The sequence below is a fragment of the Desmodus rotundus genome, chromosome 6 (genome assembly GCF_022682495.2).
Source record: "Desmodus rotundus isolate HL8 chromosome 6, HLdesRot8A.1, whole genome shotgun sequence".
NCBI lineage: Eukaryota > Metazoa > Chordata > Mammalia > Chiroptera > Phyllostomidae > Desmodus > Desmodus rotundus.
Window position 1 is genome coordinate 103379063 of NC_071392.1, and position 26792 is coordinate 103405854.

The 26792-nt window shown below is 37.2% G+C and overlaps 1 protein-coding gene across 16 annotated transcripts in view; it reads right to left on the bottom strand.

Annotated features, from left to right (window-relative positions):
• The window catches only part of NCOA3 (nuclear receptor coactivator 3), a 95188-nt gene that overhangs the window by 42992 nt on the left and 25404 nt on the right, over window positions 1-26792 (bottom strand). For 8 of the 16 annotated variants that reach the window (XM_053927177.1, XM_053927175.1, XM_053927173.1 and 5 more), the window contains exon 2: window positions 2368-2446. The exons of 1 other annotated variant lie outside the window; for it this stretch is intronic. The gene's annotated coding sequence lies outside the window, so the exon portion shown is untranslated. Of the gene's footprint in view, window positions 1-2367; window positions 2447-5815; window positions 6045-7239; window positions 7297-8684; window positions 9071-25935; window positions 26041-26792 lie in introns of those variants that run through there. 7 more of the 16 variants (XM_053927163.1, XM_053927167.2, XM_071221738.1 and 4 more) reach the window with 7 other exon arrangements.

The window sequence follows — 26792 nt, forward strand, 5'->3', positions numbered from 1 at the left end:
CAACCGCACACTGATGTTTCTCTCCCTCTTTTCCTCTCACCCCTCCCCTCTCTCTAAAAATAAATAAATAAAATCTTTAAAAGAAAAAATTAAGGAAGAAAAATATACTATGCTGGAATTAACATTAAATAATTACAGGCTGACTACTATAACAAAGACTGAGTGAGGTTTTAGAAAAATTGAAGTGAGTTCAATTAACATATTATTTTTGAAGCCCAGGAATATCTGCAACAGCAAACCTTCTTAGGTCAGTGCTGTGAGAAAGGCAACAATATTTTTCCATAATATTCCTTATGGCATCATAGAGCTCTTACTATTCTTCAATACAACCGCTATATTCTCAAACAGCTTTACTGAGATATAATTCACTTACCATACACTTAAAGCATGCAATTCAATGGCATTTAGTGTATTCAGAGTTGTACAACTGTCAATTGACAACTGTTAACAATCAATTTTAGAACATTTTCATCATCCCAAAAAGAAACCCAGTACCCCTAGCTATCTCTCCCCTAATCCTCCCAATTCTCTCCAACCCCACACAATCTCTTCCCCACCCCTACATCTCAGGCAACCACTAATCTACTTTCTATCTCTACGGATTTACCTATTCTCGTCAGTTCACACAAATGGAATCATACAGTATCTAGGACTTCGTGACTGGCTTCTTTCACTAAGCATAATTCTTGCTAGTTCACCCATGTCGCAGCATATACCATTACCTCCTTTCATTTCTGAGTAATACGTTATTGTATGGATATACCATATTTTGTTTATCAATCTGTTGACAGACATTCAGGTTGTTTCCATTTGGGGCCATTATGAATGTACCTATGAACATTTATATACAAGTTTTTACATGAGGTGTACATTCTTAAATGAGAAATCGTAAGCACTAAAATAAAAAAAAGCACACACACACACACAGATTCCGATCATATATGTAAAGAAGTAAACAGGAAAGATGTTCAGTTTTACCTGTGATTAATAGCAAATGGGCTCTAATGGGAAAAGTGGACAACATGCAAGGACAGATGGGTAATGTAAGCAGAGAGATGGAAAGTAAAGAAGTAAATGGGAATATTAGAGATCAGAAATGAAGAATGCCTTTGATTGGCTCATCAGCTAACTAGACACAGCTGAGGGAAAAAAAAAACAGGAGCTTGAAGATACACTAATACAAACTTCCAGAACTGAAATACAAAGAGAAAAAAGAGAAAGACAGAAATATCCAAGAACTGGAACAATTAAAAAAGATATAATATATGCATAAGGATAATAATACTCTTATATGAAAGTCAAGAAGAGGCAACACTGTAGTGACTTAAAACAGACTAGTGGCTGCCTGATTTCCTCCTATATTTTCTTGTACAAGTTTTATGGTTTTAGCTTTGTACTTAAGTCTGCGACCACTGTGATTTAAACGTTGTGTGCAGTATGAAGAAAGCACTGAGGATCAATTTATTAAGTGTGGACATTTCGTCCCTGAGCTACTGGTGGACAGACTCCCTTTGGCATCGCACTGCTTTGGTAACTCAAAATCAGGCTCCCTTCCTGGACTTTGTTCTGTTCTACTGATTTACGTAGGGATCCTTCCGCCCACACACATTTCAAGTGGGTAGAAAACAGTAGGTAAGGAGCAGAGTAAAGGGATATTAGAGAAAAATAAGCATGAAATTATGGGGTCTTGGCCTAGGAAGCAAAGATTAGTAACAGAAAGTGGTACAAATATAGGAGACATGAAAATGTAAAGACAGGCAAGGCCTGTTTACTAAAATGTATCAAAGGGGAGTGGGATTCAAATACTCAAATTTCAAGTCCAGAGAATGATGGCATTCTAACAAAAATTTAAATAGCTACACAAAGCCTTATCACTTTCTCGTCTATCAGACAGCATTTTCTATACTCACTTTCCTATTCTGATGCAATAACAACATTTAGGAGAGGAGTCGGATGAAATGTCATATGCCAACACAAGCAACCTGGGAAAACTAGTCTTCACAAGGTAAAAATAGGTTGGGCTGATTCAGATTTTGACTAATGCCATTAAAACAGTCACATAAAGACAAAATGGGCAGGAGGGTAGTGTCTCATATTAAACCGTGGCATACAGTTCCCCTCCTCCCCAAAAATTATCGTTTCTGTGTTAACATATATATACACACATATACATACATACATATAGATTTACTCATTCTAATACTGTGCATTCATTCAACTAATACTATCATTAAAGAGAAAACCATGAAATATAAAAGAAACTTAAGGTCAAATCATAAATTAAAGAGGGCAGTATCTTCAGAGGGTGAAATCAAAAAATTACAAAAGATCGAGTCAAAAAAAAAAAAAAAAAAAACCCTGAATTACCTGGCTAACCAGTCAAAGGATGTTCAAGTAGTTTATTTTTATCGGTCTCTGACTCCACTGTTCAGCAAGTATTTTGATCCTGAAGATTTAAAAAAAAAAAAAAAAAAAAGGGTGTTGAATTTCATTGCCCTTTCTTAATATTAGTATTAGTCACACACAAATTAACTTTTCCCATTTATCTTTCCCTAGACATATGAAACAAACAAACAAAAAAGGCTAGCAAATAAGAAGCCTCTTCTAGAAATTTGAGCTGATGCCTTATTTTGCCATATATTACTGCTCTGCTTAAAAACTCAGGCATGGCATATACATTGTTTTGTCACAGTTTATAAAAATGGATCACACAAAATGAGATGGAGGAAATCGGCTCCAAGTCCTGAAACGTGATCAAACCAGATGGGTAATCTGAACTTGGGACATCCCCATCTGTCCAAAAGGAGTGTTTGACAAATAACAATTAAAGACAGTATTAGTATCCTTATGGCACAAGCTAAAGCGTAAATATCCATAGGATGGATGAATGGACAGTAAGCAAGCAAGAAAAAAATAAAAACAAACCTGTACTTTTCCCCCTCCTAGGAAAGACAAGATTTAAGTCACCAAGAAGAAATAATTTTAAATGAAAACAGGGAGAGGAGGGGGCAGTTCTTCAAATTAATCTGTAATAAAATGCACGAGCATCTAAATGGCAGACGTTTGCACTGAGGGGAATGTGGGAGCGGCTCTGGTGCAACAACAAAGCAAGCCAATAAAAATACTCACCTTCACCTCATGAGTTTCTAAATGCAACAATAAAGCAGCAATCTGACTCTCACTAACTCTAGTAGCATCTATAGCAAGACAACAACTACAACTAAGCCCAAAGTTAACAGCGTTCATGGTGGAATTGGCAGGTCTGTTGGGGAGAGGTAGAAGAAAAAAATAAGATATTCCTAAATTCCAAGTAATGAATATGTCACGGCCACAGCAAACCCCCAACCACCACAATATAGCTATATGATGTAAGGGGTCTTTGTTTTACTTTTGAAACCCACATTAAAGGTAAGAAAATTGGGGGTCGGGGGAGAAAGCACATCATATGTGGCAGACAAATGCAAAAGAAGAAAATCCAGGTAGTCTATCAATGCCAGGCAATTAGTTATAAACAGCTGATGTATCTACTAACATGACTATTTATAGTCACAGTATAATCTCTTGCTTATAATTGAGACATATGCCAAAAATAAGCTGGTTCTTGGAATACATCTTCCCATCCACAATAGCCTAACTAGTTCTTCTTAGCACAATGGATAAAGATCAGAAGCTTTGAAGTCCACCACGCTGGAGCCCTGGGTTGCGCAGTCTGTCTCACTCCCCAGTTGTTCCAGTTACTTGCTAGGTACCCCTGAGTCAACCTAAGACTTCTTAAAGACCAGGAGTTCTCATCTTAAAGTGGGAATCACACCTCAGAAGGCTCTTGTAAAGAATGAGTGAAAATGGGACATCTGGCCAAGATGGAAGCATAGGTAGATACACTTTTGCCTCCTCATACAACCAAAGGACAACAACAAATTTCAAAACAAAAAATAACCGGAACTGCCAGAAAATCTAACTGTATGGAAGTTCAACAACCATGGGGTTAAAGAAGAAACGTTCATTCAGACAGGTAGGAGGGGCAGAGACTGGCAGCAGGGGCGGAGAGGAGTCTAGGCAAGACTGCAGCTGGCAGAGTGGGAGGTCCTATATTTGCATACAGATAACCATAACCGGGAGGAACAACTGGGGAGCGAGACAGACTGCGCAACCCAGGGCTCCAGCATGGGGAAATAAAGCCTTAAAATCTCTGGTGGTAAAAACCTGTGGGGGTTGCGGTGGTGGGAGAACTCCCAGCCTCACAGGAGTTCATTGGAGAACCACATGGTCCTAGAACGTACACAAACCCACCCACCTGGGAATCAGCACTAGAAGGGCCCAATTTGCTTGTGGGCATCGGGGGAAGTGCCTGAAAGCCAGCTGAAAGCCAAACAAGCAGCATTGTTCCCTCTCTGACCCCTCCCCCCCACAGTGCCACAAAGGAGCAAAGTGGGTTGCCCCACCCTGGTGAATACCTAAGACTCTCAGCCCCTTACAACATACCAGCTGTGCCCAGACAAAAAAAATATGACCCTAATGAAAGGACAGATCAAAGCTCCAAAAAAAATACAGCTAATCGATGAAAAGATAGCCAACCTATCAGGTGTAGAGTTCAAAACACTGGTAATCTGAATGCTCGCAGAACAGTTCAGTATGGTCACAAAATGGAGGAAAATGTGAAGGCAATGAGAAGGGAAATAAAGGAAAATGTACAGGGAACCAACAGTGACAGGAAGGAAACCAGGACTCAAATCATTGATTTGGACCAAATAAACATTCAACCAGAATGGAATGAAGAAACAAATCAAAAAACTTGAGGAGAGGCTTAGGAACCTCCTTTACATCTTTAAAAGTTACAACATCCAAATTATCTGAATCAGGGCTGCCAAAAGGAGAAGAAGAGCAAGAAATTGAAAACTTATTGAAAAAAATAATGGAGAACTTCCCCAATCTGGCCAAGGAAATAGACTTCCAGGAAGTCCAAGAAGCTCAGAGAGTCCCAAAGAAGTTGGACCCAAAGAGGGCCAACACCAAGTCACTTCATAAATAAAATGCCAAATATTAAACATAAAGAGAGAATCTTAAAAACAGCAAGAGAAAAGGAGACAGTTACCTACAAAGGAGTTCCCATAAGACCATCCATCAGCTGGTTTCTCAAAAGAAACCTTGCAGGCAAGAAGGGGCTGGAAAGAAGTATTCCATCATGAAAGGCAAGACCTACATCCAAGATGACTCTATCCAGCAAAGCTATCATTTAGAATGGAAGGGCAGATAAAGTGCTTCCCAGATAAGATCAAGTTAAAGGAGTTCATCCTCGCCAAGCCTTTATATGAAATATTAAAGGGACTTATCTAAGAAATAGAAGATGATCAAAAACATGAACAGTAAAATAACAACAAACTCACAACTATCAACAACTAAACCTAAAGAAAAAACAAAAGCAAAGCAAACTATGCAAACAACTAGAACAGGAACAGAATCACAGAAATGGAGATCACATGTAAGGTTATCAGCAGAGAGGGGGCAGGGGGAGAACGGCGGAAGAGTACAGGGAATAGAAGCATAAATGGCAGGTACAAAGTAGACAGGGGGAGGTTAACAACAGTATAGGAAATGGAGAAGCCTAAGAACTTATATGCATGACCCATGGACATGAACTAAGGGTGGGGGATGCGGGTGGGAAGGGGATGCAGGGCAGAGGGGAAGTAAGGGGGGAAATGGGACAACTGTAATAGCATAATCAACAAAATATATTTTTAAAAAAATAGACTGAAAATGGTTACATTCCTTATTAAAGTACCTAATATATAAATGCTCAGTAAATAAAAAATATTACCAGCCAAACAAAAGACTACTTGACAGGTAAGAACTTCCGCCCTGACCAGGGTGGCTCAGTGGGCTGAGCACTGTCCACGAAGTGAAAGGTCGCCGGCTCCCTTCAGTCAGGGCACACACCTGGGTTCCAGCTTTGCTCCCCGGTCAGGGCCATGTACAAGGGCCAACTGATGAAAGTTTCTCTCTCACATCGACGTTTCTCTCCCTCTTTTTCTACCCCCTGCCCCCTCCTAAAAATGAATAAATAAAAACCTTTAAAAGAATTTCCAAACACAATGAAAAATAGGGAAAAAACAATCATTAGTTTTAGTTTTTAAATAAATTCAATGCTTTATGGCTTTAATTTTTCTGGTATCCAATTTAATTAGAAGATGAAGGGGGGGAAGGTAAATCCGAGGTTTTCTGGCCCTGGTTCTAAATCCAGTTTCACTTCAGAAATGCTTCTTCTGGTGATGGTCCTTTACAGGAGGGGCAGGTGAGGGTTTGGGGTGGGCAAGTGCCTGGAGAACAGCAGCAGTGGGAAGACAAATGAATTTGATTCACAATGTACCTAGTACCCTAACAACTGGCCCAGGAACAAGTATTGCTGCCTAGTATGGAATGTTGGCAAACAGAGCCTGCATTAATACTCAAGTATTATTGTACTGCGGTTGAGACCTACTTAAAAAAGGAGTGCTGACCCACCCAATTTGTACCCCATTTCTCCCCAGGATCCAAAGAAACACCATCTACAAAACTCTCCACTCCCGGAAGTGTGTAGTTGAACTAGAGAGGTCCCCAAATCATACATCGATGATTGGCTTGCCTACCAGTAACCTGCAAGAGGGTAGATACTGTCTACAAAGTATATATACTATGATCCCGTGAAGTATGAAAACACTGTTATGAAAACTGCAGTTAGTGTGTCTAGAAAGCAAGATTCTGCAAAGGCATCGTCCTAGAAGACTTCCTGAAACTGTATTTCTTAGTTTTATCAAAAATAAGCTTATTCTTACCACCTGCCATTATTTGGACTTTAGTCAATTACACATACAAAAATCAAATCACACTGACATAAAAACTGAATGACACATCCCAAAATACTAGATATCTGAGAAGGGTGGGGCATTAATTTTTCTACTAGAATTAACAAAAAGGTTACTGATGAGATCCACATTATCAAAACCTGTATCACTAGAAAGCTAATGGTGGGGGGGCAGAGGGGGCATCAAACTGAGCTTTGTCTGAGAAGATGCTCCTCAGAGCCAGACAAAGACTCAGACTGGGGGAGGGAATTAACAGAGGACAACCCAAACTATACAATGCCAATGCTCGGAAGCACCACATGAACAAGAAGAGGCCACTGAGTGTTATGAGCATGTCTTGTCTTTTGCTGCTGAACATGAAAGGAGGCAAGGACTCTACAACTAGTCATCCTAAACTCACTGTCCTTTCCATGCTGCTGTGGGCAGTGCTCCTCCTAGGGACTCCTTCCTCAGCGCCCTAAAACCAGAGAGACAGGGAGTCACCATCTTTGGGAAAAGCCCGTGGTTGCCCACCCATCTCCAAAGCGCTACAGAATAAGTTTGTGCACCAAGTAAATTTCAAGTTACTTAAGGGCTACCTGATATTGGTGTAAATTAAATTTAACATTCTTTAGTAGTAGAGATTTATCAAGAGATATAAACATATCCTTTATCAAAACAGTAACAACAATTTTACTTGCAACTGCAACCAATCTGTAGCTACACTGAAAGGGGGAAACAAATCCAAGTTAATATCATACGAAGATTTAATACTATAGAGAAAGGCACCACTTTTTTGAAACTGAATAAACTTACCTCAGTAAAAAGATTTTTTTAACACTATTTATTACTTAGTGCACTGAGGATGTTAGTAAAACACTGATGAGAAGCTTTCTTTTTGACAAAGCGGGTAGGAATTATTTCAATTTACAGTATATGCATGTCTAGTAAAGGAAGGACAGGGTCAAAAAACTGAAATGTGTTACCACGTCTACTATGGTATATACTGTAAAGGGCCAAAGCTGATTTATAATACTTCACACAGTCATTTAATAAATTATAATAAATGCTTAATTAGTCCTATATGGAGTCACCCTGAAAATTTAAATGATGCAGTAAAAACAGAAGTCTTGGTTTCAGAAAACCTCCGTTTTGGAAGTCCACCTTCTTGAAGTGACCTTGTGTGAGTTCACTGTGTACCTATTAAATGCCAGCAGCTGCAGTGGCACTCAGAAGTTATAAGCAAAATATGGTTCTTGTCATTAGCTGGGAAAGCAGCAGGTATAAATAGCCACTATAGTTCCCAAAATGAAAACTAGGTTCATTCAGCTAGCATTTGCTGAGCACCTATGTGTTACACTGCACCAGACACCAGGGACAGACACAGGAACCAAAAACTGAAGACACAGAATCCAGCAGTAATATTAAAGGAGAGATGAGAGAAGAATTGTCCTGCCTTTTTCACAGACTTGCTGTGATAAATTTACTGTAAAGCACTATTTAAATGTGAATGCAAGACAAATCCAAAACCATTTACCTCAACAAAACAAAGAAACAGAATTACTGATAATATTTGCATGTACAGATAATTTCTGCAATTATTATCCATAGTTATCATATCCAAAATGCCATTTGAATTTCTTTCTAATAGAAGGCAAAGGCAAAGGAAAAAAACTCTTGTAAAAATGTTATCCAGTTGTGTAAAATTACATGAGACACAGAAAACATTAATGGGGTGTATACAACGGCTGCTGAAAATGAAAGCTATTTTTAACTCAACATACTCAGGAAATTTGCTCACACAACGACACTATCCACTGATGAACAATGGCAGTAAATACAACCATTCGGTAGTTTTAAAATTACCTGGAGATTAAGGAGAAAACTAAAAACTCCAGTTGGCAGACCAGTTTATTAACAGGCCCCACATCTTTGGCTGAGTTGTAGTTAGTAATGACATGGTTACTAACACAGGCAGGCAGGCGAGCCGCTTGCCGGTGCTTGTTCGGTTTCTCTCTCGCCCCTCTCTTGGAAAAACTGCATGCACTGCTGCACGATCACACAAAATAAATACAGGAAAGGGGGTGGGAAGCCTGGGTGGGGAGGTTAGCAAAGCTCTGGGCTCCACCAGTGGAAGGCGTTCCACAAGAATTGCTACAGGGTCAAAAGTTTACAGTGGTTTCAATTTCACCTTTTAGCAGCCAATCAGGAAACAGAGACTGCACGCTGACCCCTCAGGCTGCAAATGAACATTAACTCATTGGCTACCAGGATTATATATATTCCTTTTCTTATCCAGCTTTTCCTTTTTCCTTTTTTTTTTTATTGGGGGGCGAGGGGTGGGAGGGGAGAAGCAGAAGGCAAAGAATATTTTTAGTTCAAGGCAACAATCTTATTTAAGACCATGTACACTGAACTGGTATTTGAGGGGAGAAATAACTGAGTAATTATCTTTCTCCTTGAAATTAGTTTCTTTATCCTGTAGTACCTAACAAACCAACCAGTAATGCTAGTATCAAGACAGAGTGAATTTAGACAGGTTAAAACAACAGATTTATCTCCATGAAGCTGTAATTCTAAAAATAATTTACAATATGATGAAAGGTAATAGCTGGTTGTGTTTCCAGTAAATGCTTTAAAAAATGTCTTCAAAAAATGGAGACATTTAATTAAAGTATTTATCTACACCCCAAATTTTTATTTGCATGGATTCCCCACCTCCTCTCTAAACCATTTAACATAAAATGCAACAACATGTCTGTCCTTTTCTTACTGCACATCTACCAAAATGCAGATATACCTCCTAAGGTTTCAGCTTTCTCCTCCTCTCTCTCCTCTCCAAACACCAGTACCCAGGAGTGACCCCCTACACATTAAACTCAAGAGGAGCCCTTCGGAAATAGACACAACTGCTCTCTGATTCATTTTTTATGTAAATTTCTTCGAAATGCACAAAACATCAGTAAACTAATCCATTAAATACTCTTGCCAACATTTTATACTTAATGTTGACTAAGGTTAAAATGAAGGTCAGTACTATATACACTTTAACTATCCTACATTTAAAAACGAAATTTCTTACATGATAAAAGTGAAATATCTGCATTAACTACCCTATCAAAATGATCAGTTAAATTCTAAATAAGCAGATGTGTGAACTTGTAGTTAGCAGTATTTCTCATTAACACAACAAGTGGTCATATTTTAGCAGGCTTACTGGCTTAAATTTAAGGTTGTGTTTAGAAGCTGCTGCAGGCACTACTTCAGCCTAAGAAAATTCCTTCATGTAGGAAATTCATTTTGTTATCCAAACCAGCAAAGTAAGACGCCACAGTTATTTCTGAACACCCAAAGGTAAACTATATACCAATGTGCCTTACTTAATACACATTGCTACAGGGTCCCTCCAAAATTCATAGTGTATAAAGTATCCATAGCAATTTAACATCAGTTGTTAAGATAGCAAATTTAAAACTTGATGCTGATATAGGATTTTTTTAATTCAACATTAAATTTCTGGTTAAAGGAAAGAAAAACAAACTCCCAAACCTTCATGATTTAAGTTTATGCATTATTTGTCAATAAAAAGTCTATCCTTTTAAAATGCAGGAGTTTTTTTTAATGGCCTGCAGAAGCGTTTCTAATAAAACACATTAAATTAGAGGCGTCTTCTGTGTATCTTCTTTTTTACAAGATGGCTTCATTTTGAAAGAAAATGGATGCAATAAAATTTTACATCAAGTCAGCATGTTAGCAAGCAGCTTTTTTGTGTGTTCTGAATTTGATTAATACAAGCCAAGGTCACTTCCTGAAAGATGCCTACCACTGCAGCTGCAGGCAAACTAGACTCCGCACGAGGCTGGGGGGAGGGAATGGGTGCTGGCACTTATTAACACTGAGGTAGGCTTCCATCTCCACCGGCAGCTATGTAGGAAGGGGAGAACAGGAAGATCCCAGAATTCCTGTCATATAAAGATTAAAATATTTCCCCTCAATATTTAAAGACAAATTTTAGTCAGTATAATACTCATGTCAAAATTATATCAGCTATCTTCACTGCTACAGTGCATTAGAACATTTTACTTAATACTATACAAATCGTCTAATGCCAACACGGAAGTAAACTTAGTATTCAACACTATACGTACGACCTGTACTTGCTATGCAAAACGCCTACAAAGGAAGATACAGGCCCTTGAAGAAAACTGAATCAGAGATTCGAATTTCTCTCAGCTAAAACCAAGAGTGGGGTAAAAGTCATGAAAGTAGAATTCAAAACACAAAAGCCTACACTGCAAAATGTTTGTAAAAGCTGTGCACTGAAATTCAATTTTCCTCTCACCATCATTAACTACATCTCTGCGCTCAAACACCGAACATCATCAAAATACACTGTAACAGTGACCAAAACAAACCCTTCCCTAAATAATGACTATTAGCAAGATTTAACTGAGCAGTTACTAGGGACAGCTAGAAAACCCTATTACGTACTTGGCCTATTCTCTTTAAGGTTCTGTTTATAGTTCAACTAACTGGATAAAATATTAGGTAGAATCGTAAAATCTACATGCTCCTTATAATTTTCTATATGTAACCTTGGATAAATCAGACTGATTTGTGTGCCTCATTTTTTTCCTACCTACCAGATTGGAGTTATTCTTAAAACATGATATTCCACAGAGATATAGAATGAGCAAAGCACCTCCATGTTTTTAATGGTTGTATTAAAAAAATGCAAAACTTGAGGTCTTTCTTTTTAAATTGTCAGCATGTTCAAAGCCATTGTATTTCTCTTTTGTACATAAATTAAGTATATAATTTGTTCCTCCCTTATGCTCCCATCCTTTTATTGAAGTTTGAGGGTTCAATAAATTCAACAGAAAAAAAACTGAATACTGGATACTCAAGTTCAAACAAATTGCTACTGCTTAATGTCTTTTAAGCATTTTATACTCCAATGAATGGCAGGAAAGAGCTATTATTTAATGGGCACATAGTTTTCTGTATATGTAAAGGGCTGGGGGGTTTGTTTTAGGGGTTTTTAAAAATTATTTTTAGAGAGAGGGAAGAGAAGAGAAGAGGGAGAGAAACATCAATGTGCAAGAGAAACATTGATTCATCACCTTCACATGTCCCCATGTGGGGGGACCTGGCCTGGAACCCAGGCATGTGCCCTGAGAATTGAACCAGCAACCTTACAGTTCACAGGCCAGTGCTAAATCCACTGAGCCACACCAGCCAGGATTAAAGGGCTTTTTAAAAAATCATTTCAGGATGCTGAATGAGAGGTTTCCAGTCAAGATGGAGACATAGGTAAACATTCCCGGCCTCTATGCACAACTATAGCAAAAAAATACAAGTAGACTACAAAACAAGTATCACCCAGAACTCAGAAAATTGAGCTGTGTGGAAGTCTGACAAGCAAGGACTTAAAGAAGTCACATTAATCCAAACAGGTAGGAGGGGCGGAGATGGGAACAGGTGGTCCCACATTCACATGTGGTGGATAAAAAATGGGAGGGGTACCTCAGGAGCGAGGGATCCTAGCCCCAGAGCAAACCACCCAGCCCAGGATTCCAGGGTCAGGAAGATAAGTCCCCATAACTTCTGTCTGTAAAAACCAATGGGGGGTGGAGCAGCAGAAGAAACTGTGGGATTCTCAAAAGGGACTACAATGTAAGTCAACTCAGGACTCATGTGGACCCACCCCCCTCAGGGATTCAGCACCAGGGCAACAGCTGGAAGGGCACCAGTGGCATATGGGGAGAAAGGGAAGTGACCAGTATCAGGGCAAGTGCTGGGAGACGGCTTCCTCCTGGGCAAAATGCCAGAGGCCAGGCAGAGGCACTGTCCACTCTCCAAACCCTCCCCCGTACAGAGCAACAGAGCAGTTGCACCGCCCTGGCCAATACCTAAGACTCTGCCCCATACGACTTAACAGGTGCACTTTTCTACAATAGGCCCCACTTCTAAGACAGAGAGTCAATGCAGCTCTACCCAACATACAGAAACAAACACAGGGAGGCTGCCACATTGAGGAGACAAAGAAATATGGTCCAAATAAAAGAACAGAACAAAACCCCAGAAGAACTAAATAAAATGGAGATGAGCAACCAATCAGATGCACAGTTCAAAACACTGGTTATCAGGATGCTCCAGAAACTCACTGGGTACTTCAACAGCATAAAAAAGACCCAGGCAGAAATGAAGATTGCATTAAGTAAAGTAAGGGAAAAATCTACAAGGAACCAACAGTAAAGGGGATAAAGCCAAGAATCAAATCAACAATTTGAAAAATAAGGAAAGAAAAAGCATTCAATCAGAACGGCAGGAAGAAAAAGAATTCAAAAAGACAAGGACAGGCTTAGGAACCTCTGGGACATCTTTAAATGTACCAACATCCAAATCACAGGGGTGCCAGAAGAGGAAGAGCAAGAAATTGAAAATTTATTTGAAAAAATAATGAAAGAAAACTTCCCTAATTTGGTGAAGGAAATAGACATACAAGTCCAGAAAGCACAGAGTCCCAAACAAGATGGACCCAAAGAGGGCCACACTAAGGCACACCATGATTAAAATGACAAAGGTAAAGATAAAGAGAACCTTAAAAGCAGCAAGAGAAAAGGAGACAGTTACCTACAAAGGAGTTCCCATAAGACCATCAGCTGATTTCTCAAAAGAAACTTTGCAGCCAAGAAGGGACTGGCGAGAAGTATTCAAAGTGATGAAAAGCAAGGACCTACCAACCTAGATTATTCTACCCCGAAAAGCTATCATTTAGAATGGAAGGGCAGATAAAGTGCTTCCCAGACAAGGTAAAGTAAAGGAGTTCATCATCACCAAGCCATTATTATATGAAATGCTAAAGGGACTTATGTAAGAAAACGAAGACCAAAACGATGAACATTAAAATGGCAATGAATTCACAACTATCAATAACTGAATCCAAATAACAAACTAAGCAAACAACCAGAACAGGAACAGAATCATAGATATGGAGATCATTTGGAGTGTTATCAGCTGGGAGGGAGAAGGGAAAAAATGGGGAGAAAGGTGCAGAGATTAAGAAGCTCAAATTGGTAAATACAAAATAGACAGGGAGATTTTAAGAACAGTATAAGTAATGGGGTAGCCAAAGAACTTATATGCATGACCCATGGACAGGACCTAAGTGGGGGGAAAGATTGCTGGAGGGAATGGGGGTACTGGGAAGAAGGAGCCAAAGGGGGAAAAATTGGAACAACTATAACAGCATAATCAACAAATTATATTTTAAAAATAAATAAAAATAAATAAATGCATGCTGAAAGAAAAAAAAAATCCTTTTAGGAAAAGGAAGGCAACCAAACAGAAAGTACTGTGAGAAGTCCCTAAATTTAGAGAATCTAGTGGCTGGTATAACAAAGGAAGGCATTCAAAAGAATTCAGCAAGACCTTTTACCTGCCTTTGAGTTGGGACAAAATCTAAAAATGGACAAAGGATAAAATTAAATTAGTTATTCATACTCCTTCTCCCCAGGAAACACTGTGAGGCACTGGCAGAGGTATAAAATGTTCCTCAATTTCTCTTAGCCTCTCTATATTTTTTTTCCTATCACATGAATTAATCCAAAAGTAAATCAGAACAAAGCACAGGGTAAGTAGTTGTTAGCTAGGTTCTTGTCATGGACCAGGGCTTGGGAGGTACGATCATTCATTACATCTCCAACTAAATCATTCTCTCCCCTGGTTTTATCCAGGTACCCAACCTGTCCCTCACTTGACAACAGGGCAAACTAAACTAGAGCCAGCTAGCTAGTTGCCTGGTCCTCCTGTACCAATGCAACTTCCATGCCAAAACAACAAGCTAAAAGGAAATACTGACTGTAAAATAAAAGCAAACAAAATTCTGGCCTGCATGTCTTCTTGCTCTGTCAGAGTACCTCACAGACTTAAGTTCACAAATTACTCTCTTAAAAACAATTACTCTTTAACAAAATAAATATTCAAATATTTCCTATGACATCAAAGTATGGCTAATTACCTTTAGAACAAAATATACCAATAAAGCCTTCAAAAGGAGTTGAACGAAATTTTAATATGATTCAATTAAGCATTATGTGGCCACAAGAAAAAGTATCCCATGAAACACCACGAAGAACACCTGAACTGAGACTCGGACCTGAGTTCTATCAGGAAGTCTGCCGCTTATGTGACCTTAGGGGGAAGTAATTTGACAATTTGTCTTTCAACTGCTTTTTATATAGACTTATGTGAAAATTCCACCACTACATTCCCATAATGGCAACACCCAGGTGTCTAAAAAAATGCAGAACTGAGAGAAGGTTAGACTTACAGACTCTGATCATCAGCAAAATTACCTATCCTGTCCATTTATTCATTCAAAAAATGGTTACTAAATGCCTAGTATAATCTGTATGATAAGTAAACTCAAAACCTGGAGACAAAAGATGCTCTTAAGAGTTTATGTCCTGTACCATGGCATCATTAGTTTTTAGTATCTCTCAAATCTATCCATTTCTTTCTAACTTTGTTACTACTATCCTTTAGCAGCAGTTCAGGTAGTATGTTTCCCCTGGATTACTCCAAAAGTCTACCTTTATTCTCCACTTAATCCTCAAATGAATCAGGGCAATCTTCCCATATCCCTACTTACACTCTTTCTTGCCTATAAAGTTCAAATTCCCTTCTTGGCTCATTTCTAAAGACCTATCCTTGTACCTAAGGGTCCACATTAAATAATTTACATTTCCCAGAGAACACCTCAATTGCTCAAGTCTTTCACACAAGCTACTCTTGGTCAGAATGCTATTCTATCGACCCACCATTCACCTCCAATTTATACCTTATAACACTCCTTCTCCTGAAAGATTTCCCAGATGCTTCAACTTTGTCCTTACAGTCCACCCTCCCCATCCCAATTTAGGTTATACATTCCTCCAAGAAGGTGGACAACTAACACATTTGAACATCCCTATTGTGCTTATCGCCTGGTAAGTGCTTCTCCTTCTTCCCCCTCTTGAAGGGAGAGTACAAGGCTCTGTATCGTTTTAACCGCACTAACAGTTAGCTCATAGCAGTCACACAAAATTTTCACAGATTAAGTAAGGAGCGGAAAGATTCATACAGGTGAATATGCATAAGACGCTCAGAGATCTTAAAGGAGAGAATCATTCCCCAAAAAGAGGTGAAAACATCTGAAAGTTGCTTACCAATACAGGCCCTGTTTGCTTGCACTTTGCTTTATTGCATTTCACCAATGCTGAATTTTTTACAAATTGAAGGCGGGACTCTCTACCAGCAAAAAGATTACAATTTGCTTTATTATGGTGGTCTGGAACCAAATTTGGAATATCTCTGGGGTATGCCTGTATATAACAAGGTTTTACATAAAATCCCATATTTTAAAAATTCTCTGAAGATGATATTCTATTATTAGACATAGATAATCTTTTTGGTTACAAGCGCAAAAGAAAATAAAGTGGAACACTATAAAAATAAGAGTAAGTGTAAGATCAAATTATTTGTGGCATTAATATAAAATCTGCTCAACTCAAGAGGTTAAAATATATAGGGTTGGCCAAAAAGTTCATTGTTTTTTTCCTATACAATGGCTCTAGTAGTACGCTTGTTTTTAACTTCATTCGAAACAATTTTTGTTAGATTAAACTGTGACAGCTGTCACATCAGCATGCATTAAAAAAAATCAGTGTGCATTTTTTTAAACACTTACCAAAACTGGTGAATTTCTGTGCGGCCATTTTCATATTGAAGGTAGAATAAGATATGCAACATTTCCGGCATACTATGCTTTATTATTTCAAGAAAGGTAAAAATGCAACTGAAATGCAAAAAAAGATTTGTGCAGTGTATGGAGAAGGTGTTGTGACTGATCAAACGTGTCAAAAGTGGTTTGGGATGTTTCTTGGTACTACTGACATTTTGGCCAAATTATTCTTTGCTATGGGGCTGTCTTATGCATTGGAAGATGTTTAGCAGCACCCCTGGCCTCTACCCACTAGAAGCCAATAGAGGGAGACAGCCCACATACTCAGAATATCCAAATCAATAAAGTTATTGGTGAAAATGAAAAATGTAATTTTACAGAAGAAACAATGCACTTTTTGACCGACCCAATAATTAAAAGATGCCAACACAGTCCTGGCTGGTGTGGCTCAGCGGACTGAGCACCAGCCTGCAAATTGAAAGGTTGCCAGGGGTTTGACTCCCAATCAGGGCACATGGCTGGGTTGGGGACGTGTAAGAGGCAACCGATTGATGTATCTCTGGCACATAGATGTTTCTCTCCCTTTCTTCCTCTCTTCCTCTCTCTAAAATAAATAAAATCTTTTAAAAAGAAAAGAAAAAAGGAAGTGAACACAGCTACTACAATTTTCGGGAATTTAAAACATACACACACTCTTAAGACTTAATGCCGTGCTATAAAACACCAAATGCCTTCAATTTTCTGTTCCAGGAATGATTTTTGGAACTCTGCCCAACACAGAGGAGAAAACCTCTGGCTCCTGACCAGAAAAGATGAAATCATGTATAATATGGTAAAGAAATCTGTTATAAAATGACGAATTTCAAGTAAGTACAAAATGAGAAGGCAGTACAGTAAATATTACAACTTTGGATACAGACAGACTAGTCCACCCAACTGAAGGCCCCATCCTAAAATGAACATAAAAAATACCGTATGTGGTTGTGAGAATTATATGGGAATTACATAAAGAACTTAAAATACTCAGATTCTGATACATGTATCAAGTGATCAATAAATGGTAACTTCGGGTATTAGTACTAAAGAATCTCAGACGAGCAAAGGTCCGGGTAGCAAGTTACATTCTGAGAGTTAAGGTGTTTCCCATCACTGACCTTAGCTTCTTTTCTAACAATAAATACACTTTATTTCTTCTAAATTGCCACTCCCCAAAATAATAATTTTCTTATAAAAATTTGTTATTAATTTTTAATTATTAGCTAAATAAACTATGTTTACATTTAGTAGAGCAGAAAATTTAAAGGATTTAGCATTTTCATAATACTAAAGCAGTCATTTCAAATGTATAAGGAACACTTAAAAATCATATCCTTAAACATTATAAACATAAAGATTACAAAATCCTTAAAATATGGAAGACAGAAATAATATGGCCTATGTTATGAACTGAATCATGCCCATCCTCCCGCCCCACCCCCAAAAAAGTTCACATGTTGAAGTCCTAACCCCCAGCACCTCAGAATGTGAATGTATTTGGAGACAGGGTCTTTAAAGGGGTAATTAAGTTAAAATAAGATAATTAGGGTGGGCCCTAAATTAGTATGACTAGTATCTTTATAAAAAAAAGATTAGCATATAGACACACACAGAGGAAAGACCCCTTGCGACGCAGACAGAAGATGGCCATCAACAAGCCAAGGAGACAGGCCTAAGCAGAAATCAATGCTTCACCCTGCACTTCTGGCTTCCTGAACAGTGAAAAAATAAATCTGTTGTTTAAGCCACCTGGTCTGTGGTACTTCGTAATAGCAACCCTAGCAAACTAATAGTCTAGTCTTCCTCAAACTAGACTGGGTTTATAAACTGGCAATATATTTATAGTTGTAGTCATTGGTTCCTCAAGCTAATCTCAATACCACTTAGAATTAGACACATTTCGAAAGTCAAAAAAAATAAAAATAAAAATCAAACACCTAAAGTCAGAATCAGAAATTATATATCACACATGCTTTTTTTTAAATAAAGTGCACTAGCTATGACATTTAAGCTATGGATGATCTAAAAGCACTATTAACATGTAATGTATTATGTGACTATATCACTGGTTTTGAGGAAAAATACACATTGTGAACTTTATGTGCACCCGTGAAAGAGTTTTCTCAGCCTAAGCAAAATCAGAAACACTGTTTTGGGGTAAAAGAAATATACTTTGGAGTCACAGAGATAGGGAATTAACCCCCAGTGTTGCCATTTAATAGTTATGTGGCCTTAAGGAAGTTATTTCACCCCTCTGACTCTCAAATTCTTCAACTGTAAATGGGGACAAAAACATCATCTTCCCAAATGACCAATTAAAGCACCTGACACAATTCCTAACACAAGTGGGTAACTAAATGAATAGTAGCTATGATAAGACCATCATCCAATGAAAATGTGCAGGAAAAGTAGGTGTCACTGTTAACAGAACTGTAAACTTTTAAACCTTTCTGGAAGGCAATTTTGAAATATCTATCCAAACATTAATGATATCCCTTGACCCAGAAATTCAACCTAATGAATGTGTTTTATGGAAATATTTGCCCACATAGGTAAAAATGGAAGTAGAAGGATGTTCTTTGTGACACTGTTTTACTAGTCAATCAATATACCAACCAATATAAACCAGGTCTGGTTTAATATTAGACTCCACTAGATCCATTATTTGTCATTTTTTAAATGAAGTAGATCTCTGTGCACTGACAAAAAGATGACAATGGCAGAATAAGTACTACATGATACAGTAAAGTAAAAACTGTTTTTATAGCCCTGACTGGTGTGGCACAGTGAACCGAGCACCAAACTGTGAACCAAAGGGTCGCTGGTTCGATTCCCAGTCTGGGCACACGCCTGGGCTTGTGGACCAGGTCCCCAGTATGGGGTGTGTGAGAGGCAACCACACATTGCTATTTCTCTCCCTGTCTTTCTCCTTCCCTTCCCCTCTCTCTAAAAATAAATAAATAAAATCTTTTTTTAAAAAAACAGGATTAAAAAAACTCGTAATAATAACTTTTTTCTACTACAAAAGAAACATGGATGTGTACCATCTTTTGAGACTAAGGCCTCCCTGTGCTATCAAATGAGATATGTGGAGGAAAACTTCAAAGAAAAGTATATTGCATTTGAACCCTTCCTCTTCACTGAAAAAGTCTAAAAGTTATATTAAGCCCATGTTCAAGATTTTCAAAATCAATTTCCATTTGATATTTTTCAGATCCTATTTCTACAGTCAATTCTACCTGTGTACAGTTGCAAACACTTTAAAAACTGCTAATTATCTGCCACATAACCAGTACTACTCAAAACTTTCTCCCCTCCTTTCAAAATAAGCTAAAAATGCATCTACAACACAATTGCTTTAAGCTTACCTCAGGAAACAAAATATATCTCCATCCAAAATCCAACAGATTACTTGGAAAGATTCAGTATTTTAGTAAGTAGGAACTGCAATTCTCCATTTTGGAAGATAATTCAAATTTAATACACAAAACAATAGACTGGAGTCATGAAAGGTCACAATGGAAATGGAACCACCCTGTTTTACATAGATGAGGAAAATGAAGCACAAAAATGACTTGACCAAGCTCACACAGTAAGACCGAGAAAGATCAGTGCGTGGCCCCGACCGCCTTGTCTTAACACTCTTGTCTCTAGATTGTACCGCCTTACATCATAGCTTACAATTTTAAATCAATTCCTTTTTCCGAGTAAATTAGCAAAAATAGCATCAGATAACATACTTGGTTTCATAAATATGCATAAGTGAAACAAACATTAGATGGCATATACCACCTGGCAGATTTCCAATACTATGTATAGAGCTCTGCATTCATTAAAATTTCAAGCATGTAAAACAATATCTTGATCAGACATTGCAAAGGTGGCTGCTCTACAGAAGCAGAGACGAAAATGCTTTATGAGAACCAATTTATCCAATTCCCCTGGAGGTCCAGCAACTAGTTAGACTCTAATTAGCTGACAGACCAAATTTTCTAGCTATGTATGTTTGAATAGCAATTTTGTGTTTGTTTTGGTGGCACTTTCCTTCTTAAAGTAATGTTTCTCATCTCTGATTTCAAAGTCACCTTCTAGCTTAACGGAAGCACACAGCTCTGACTCCTCTGTCCTCAGGACAAGATTCAGAGGAAAATAAAGAACATTGCAAGGAGGCACTTCTCGTATTTTCCTTCAATGAAAACCAGTTTGATGATAATACATAAAAAACCTCTGGTGGTATACCACCTTAAATTTAACTAAAAGATAACAATCCAGAAAGTAACAATAAGGAAAACTAACAACAGTGTGAAACAAAGAGTGCATGAAATAGAAGCCAGGTAGACAATAGATCTCTGAAATCTAGTTTGGAGGGAAAATGATCATTCTAATATGAATGAAGACTGATAAAACTGGCAGCTTCAAGCTAAATTTACTGAAAAGAAAGAGAATGTTAAGGAATTTGTGCCCTTGTCTCATCAAAAAAACAAATACTGAGGCAAGTATGTTTAGACACAAATACAAAGGCGATAAATCTGCTATATTTTTTAAAAGGTCACAAATAGAATAAAGTCAAATTATTACAATATGTGGCTAAGGATAATTTATAGGTATGCTATTAGCCTTCTAATCTGACAAATTAAAATTCAATATTCAAAGAAAATATAGTTTATCAATACTGTCAACACTTATACTGTTTTTAAATATAATTGTGCTAGATTTGATTGAGTAATGCAATGTGATAATTAACTTCATTTTATCCACTCAGTGTTGATATTTTTCTTTAACAAAATCCAAGTATTCAGGGCTATGAGTGATGAGTGACCTTGAGGCAGCACTTGGAAGGCAGTCACCATGGCAACACTACCACAAAAGTGCCTCATCCTCAGCAAAAGAACCAACCTGGCACATGAGAATTTAAAAACCAAGGGAAACAGTGCTTTCTTAAAGCCAAAAAAATAAATAAAAATTTAGTTTTAAGAATTGTTTACTTTATCCTTTCTATTTTAGTCTTATTTATTCTTCATGGAAGGGATACACACATTATCTTAATGATGAAATATTAAGCCTACAAAATTCTTTTTTTCCTTTTCTTTTTTAGCAAATTAAAATAAAAATGCATGTTTGAAATTTTTCGACAGAATCACACTATTAAAATTTTCTTTTAATCACTGGTAAGTTTTTTTTCATTTCAACGAGAACATTTGTTTTCCAGCCTGCACTTTAATAAAGAAAACACAAGGGAGGGAAGGTTTACTTAAAATTGAAAATACAAAATATGGATTTATAATTTTGCTTATATACACAAAAGATCAGTTGCTTGTATCCCAAGAATGGGCAGGGGAGGTAAACAAGCTTCTTTACATTTCTTGTTTTTATAAAGTTGCGTGTCTTTGTTTCAGACACAGACGTAGTATTTTTTGTAGTTTTTTCTCGAAAACCTACTCCTTAAAAGCCACAAATGTAACACTGTAGTCCTTTATCAGCAACTGAGTACAGAGCCTGAACTCAGTGGGTACCAAAGGACTTCAAACTTTTGCTCACATACCTGCCAAAAAAATCTTTAAAAAAATATGTACCCTGGAATATTTGTAAACTGGCATTTAAATTAAAACTTAACTAGTTACAAAGCAGTAATTTCCAAGGTATTATCAAGTATTAGAATTTTTAATAAAGTTATATTCTTAAGTATTCAAAGAAACATGAATTATCATCATCCTAACCACCAGAAATTCTGGAACTGTTCCTTTTTCCCAGAAGACAAATTTCTATTCTCCCAAAGTATTTGATAATGAATATCATTTTATGCTTGAAAGTATTTTATTGATCATCCTATCTCTGCAACAAAGGGGTATATAAATTGAAATAATAATTAAATACCATCTGATCATAGGCTCTTAAGTGTTGAAAATACATTTTATTCTGAATTAATTGATATTAGGATGTAATTGTTCAAAATGTAAGTGAATAACACATTTTGATAAAATTTGTGTAAAAAGTACATTTTTCATCTAAGTGAATCTGTTCAAGATACACGAACCCTTGCACCCAGGTACCCACAATAAATAATACTGCTAAAATGCAACAGTCCATCAATTCATATTTTGTTTGTAAAATTATAAGTAAAACTTGCTGACATAAGTAGGTAAGTAAAAGGAGTTACGTGAAAGAAATGTCACTCAATTCTTTCAATGCAATCTCAGTTATATTACATGACAAAAATCTCAGTGAACTATCATCAAAAATTACTTTTCATTATCTCTCAGAGAGCAATTTGATTAACTCTTCCTTCAATTTTGATTTTGATGAAAACAGACTCAGAAGCACCGGACCATTTGTTACCCAGCCATAAGAGTCATTCACTTTTTAAACCGTGACACCAATAATAGTAATTGCCCGTGTGTCTCAAACCTGATCTTTTTTTTTTAAACACCCAGTGTAAATGCAACACAGTAAAAAAAGAGTTGCTCCTCTCTCTTGGCAGTTAGAAGAACCACCATGAAAGAAGACATCTGGAGAGGAAGACTCTGCGAAGCTTTCTCAGGCAGACCAACTTAAGAATTTAAAAGAATGAAAGTTTATGAATCTAGAAACTGATTCTCTTTAAATGATATGTGTTAAAGACTATATATCCAATGACCAATTTACAGAAAATACAGAGGGCAGAAGAATGTGCTAAATGACACTATTCAGATGCAAAATCCAGTCTGGAAAATTCTGCAGGACATGACCCCATTTTCCCCAATAAATAAAATGCAAGGGGAAAAAGTGAAGCAGTAGGAACCTAAATAAAAATACATGTATAAAAGACAACAAATTACAATATGGGCATCTAATTCAAACTGACTATAAACACAGTTATGTTTCAAGCAACTGAAAAATTGAACATGCCTGGATACTTTATATTAAGGAATTTCTTAAGGTGAGGTAATATGTTTTTAATAATCCTTACTGTTAAAGATACAGTATTCCTCCCTTATCTGAGGGTGATAAGTTCCAAGACACACCCCCACAACACAGATGCCTGAAATCACAGACAGTAGCAAACGCTATGTTTCTTCCTATACATACATACTTATGATAAAGTTTATAAATCTGTAAGGCACAGTGAAAGATTAACAATAATAACTAATAATAAAACAGAGCAATTACAACACTATACTGTATTAAAAAGTACGTGAATGTGGTCTCTCTCTCTGTGTCTGTCTCTCTCTCACAACCAAGAGGGCTACTCAGTGACCAACAGCCAGACAGCATATGCAGTATGGACATACTGGACAACGAGATGATTCATGTCCCAGGTAGGACACAGAAGGACTATGCAAAATTTCATCACATTACTCAGGTGGCAGGAAATCTGAAACTTATGAATTGTTTATTTCTGGAATTTTCCATTTAATATTTTCAAACCGTACATGACCACAGGTAACTAACCACACAAAGAAAAACTGCAAACAAGGGACACTACTGTACTTACTAAAACTTTTACAATTATAATAGGATATTATCTGGGACTTGCTTCAAGATATAATATGGGAAAGAGAAAGTATAAATAAATAAAAGTAAGATTGGCCCCGGCTGGGTGGTTCAGCAGGTAGGAGCGTTGTCCCATACACCAAAGCACTGCTGGTTTGATCCCACGAGAGACAACCCAATTGATGCTTCTCTCCTATCAGTGTTTCTCCCTCTCTCTCCTTCCCTCTTCCTCTCTCTAAAATCAACAAACATATCTCCGGGGAGGACTTTTTTTTTTTAAAGTTAGTGAGGCATTTAAAGCATAAGGCTTCTAATTGGAAACAACCTAACATTTTATCGATAGAGCACAAATTATTTAAAAGATGACGCACACACAGAAGAAAACAGATGTCACATGCACAGTAGAAACCATAAAAATATTATCGATTTCAACTTATGGTATTAACCTAGAAAGATATCCCTCACATAAGACTGAGCACTAAAAGACTACAGGACAGCAAGTAAAAAACCCCTCTTGTCTAACGTATGTTACCATCCAGAGAAACGTAGAAATACGCGCACAAAACTCTTGGCGCCAGCTATCTCTAGATACACTTTTCTACATTGCTTGAGCCTCTTTTTTAAATGTGCATCCATCATTTTACTACTTTTTATAAAATCAGAAAAGAACAAATCACTTTTCCTTAACTGTGCTTAATAAATAGCATGTATAAAATAAACATGTAAATGAGATTGGATGGAAACTTTTGAACCTCTTTCCAAAAATAAACTTCTATACTATTATTAAAATTTTAAAACAAAAATAATCATCTCTTTATGGTACCAAATGAGAGTTTTAAAATATATAAGAGACAGGGACACAGTACAAATTCTTGACTAAAATAACAATGCATTATTCTATTATACAAGTATTTCTTACTTTCATTCGTTATTCCAGCACTGTCTCAAGTACTTTTTTAAAAAAGCCCTGTAGCTGGTTGAGAACGTGTTGATTATTCACCTAAAGCATACCTTCATTCCCATGTTTTACAGATCAAAAATGAAACTACAGTACGTACAGTAAGAACTCATAACTGTAAATGCTAAATTAAACTTCTAAAGAATTTTAACTCAGACTTCTGGCCAAATGGAGGTGTAGGTAGATACACTTCATCTTCTCATACAACCAAAAGAAGGATAACAACCAATTTAAAATCAAAAAACATTCACAACTGCCAGAAAACTGAACTGCGTGGAGGTCCAACAATCAAGGAGTTAAAGAAGAAACATTCTCCCAGCCTAGTGGGAGGGGTGCAGACAGGCAGCCTGGAGGGGAGAGGACACGTGGTAAGGCTGCGTGGGCAGTCCCACGTTCACATGTGGGTAAAAACTGGAGAAACAACTGGGGAATGATAAAGACCAAGCAACCCAGCCAGGGTTCCAGCACCGGGAAAATAAACCTCAATGCGCATCTGAAAAATTAAATAAATTGGTTTCTTCATACAATAAAATACTATACAGCCTCTAAAAATGTTCATAACATACTGGAAATGTGGTATCATTATCACATTTCTTATGTAATGTGTGTATCATACAGTATGTTTATACACAGATGAAGACTGAAAAGGAACACACCAAAATGATCCTTCCTGGGTGGGTTTTTTTAACATCATAATTTTCTATCACCTATACAGAACATGTATTAATTTTGTAAGAAGAAAAGTTTTTTATGCATCACATCCAACTCAAACAGAGAAAAGTAATACTTATTTAACAAATGTTCTCAATAACAACTCACTAACAATTTTTTTAAATCTCACTACATGGTATTTTTTGGGACCTATTATAACATCAATTAATTTTATTATGTTCTCCAATTGAAAGGCCTACTGTTAAATCCCGCACCTTGTACCTGACAGCAGTACAGAATACAGTAGCCTTTCCTGGAGGGACGACTCATGAACTGTCAGGACACAATCTGTTCTGGACTATTGCAACTCTCCCAATTTCCTGAAACAAAATTACAGGGACAGTGAGACAACGATATGCATATATGCTTTTATTTATGCAGCTTTCAATTACAAAGTAATGCCTATACTTACCATCCCCTCTCCTCAAACTGCCATTGAAAATTCAGTAAAAGAAAGAAACCTTTTATTATTAGGCTGGCAGAATAAGAAAATAAAAAAGGACTTCCCTTGTATATGTGATAAATGGTTAACTGCTACTCACAGTTTCTTCATATTAATAATACCCTATTTTCAGAGTCAATTTCCATCTTGGCTGCATTTCTAGAAACAGTTCCAGCCTAAATAAACCAGAAACTAAAATAAAACAGAGACCAGAAACTTCCTTAATGCAGTCCCATGGAGTTTGAAGATAAAAGATAGCTATGCCCCAGAAAAAAACATCTTAATTCCACAGGCAGAGGTAGCAGAATAGTTTGAGAAGGACATATTTATTCACATGAACAATTGATATTTATTTACCTAATATGTCAGGCTTTTACCTAAGCATTTGAGATGTATCAGTGAGCAACAGGGACCAAGACTCCTGTCCTTATGGAGCTTATATTTTATCAGCAAAAAACATAATTAAATACAGTAAGTTATATGGTATATTAGAGGGTTAGTTTCATGAGGAGAGAGGTTCCAGTACTAAATAAAGTGATCAAAATGGGCCTTACTAAGAGGGTGAGATTTGATGAGTTAAGAGTGGTGAGGAAGTCAGTCAGACAGACATACGATGAAAAACACCCCGCA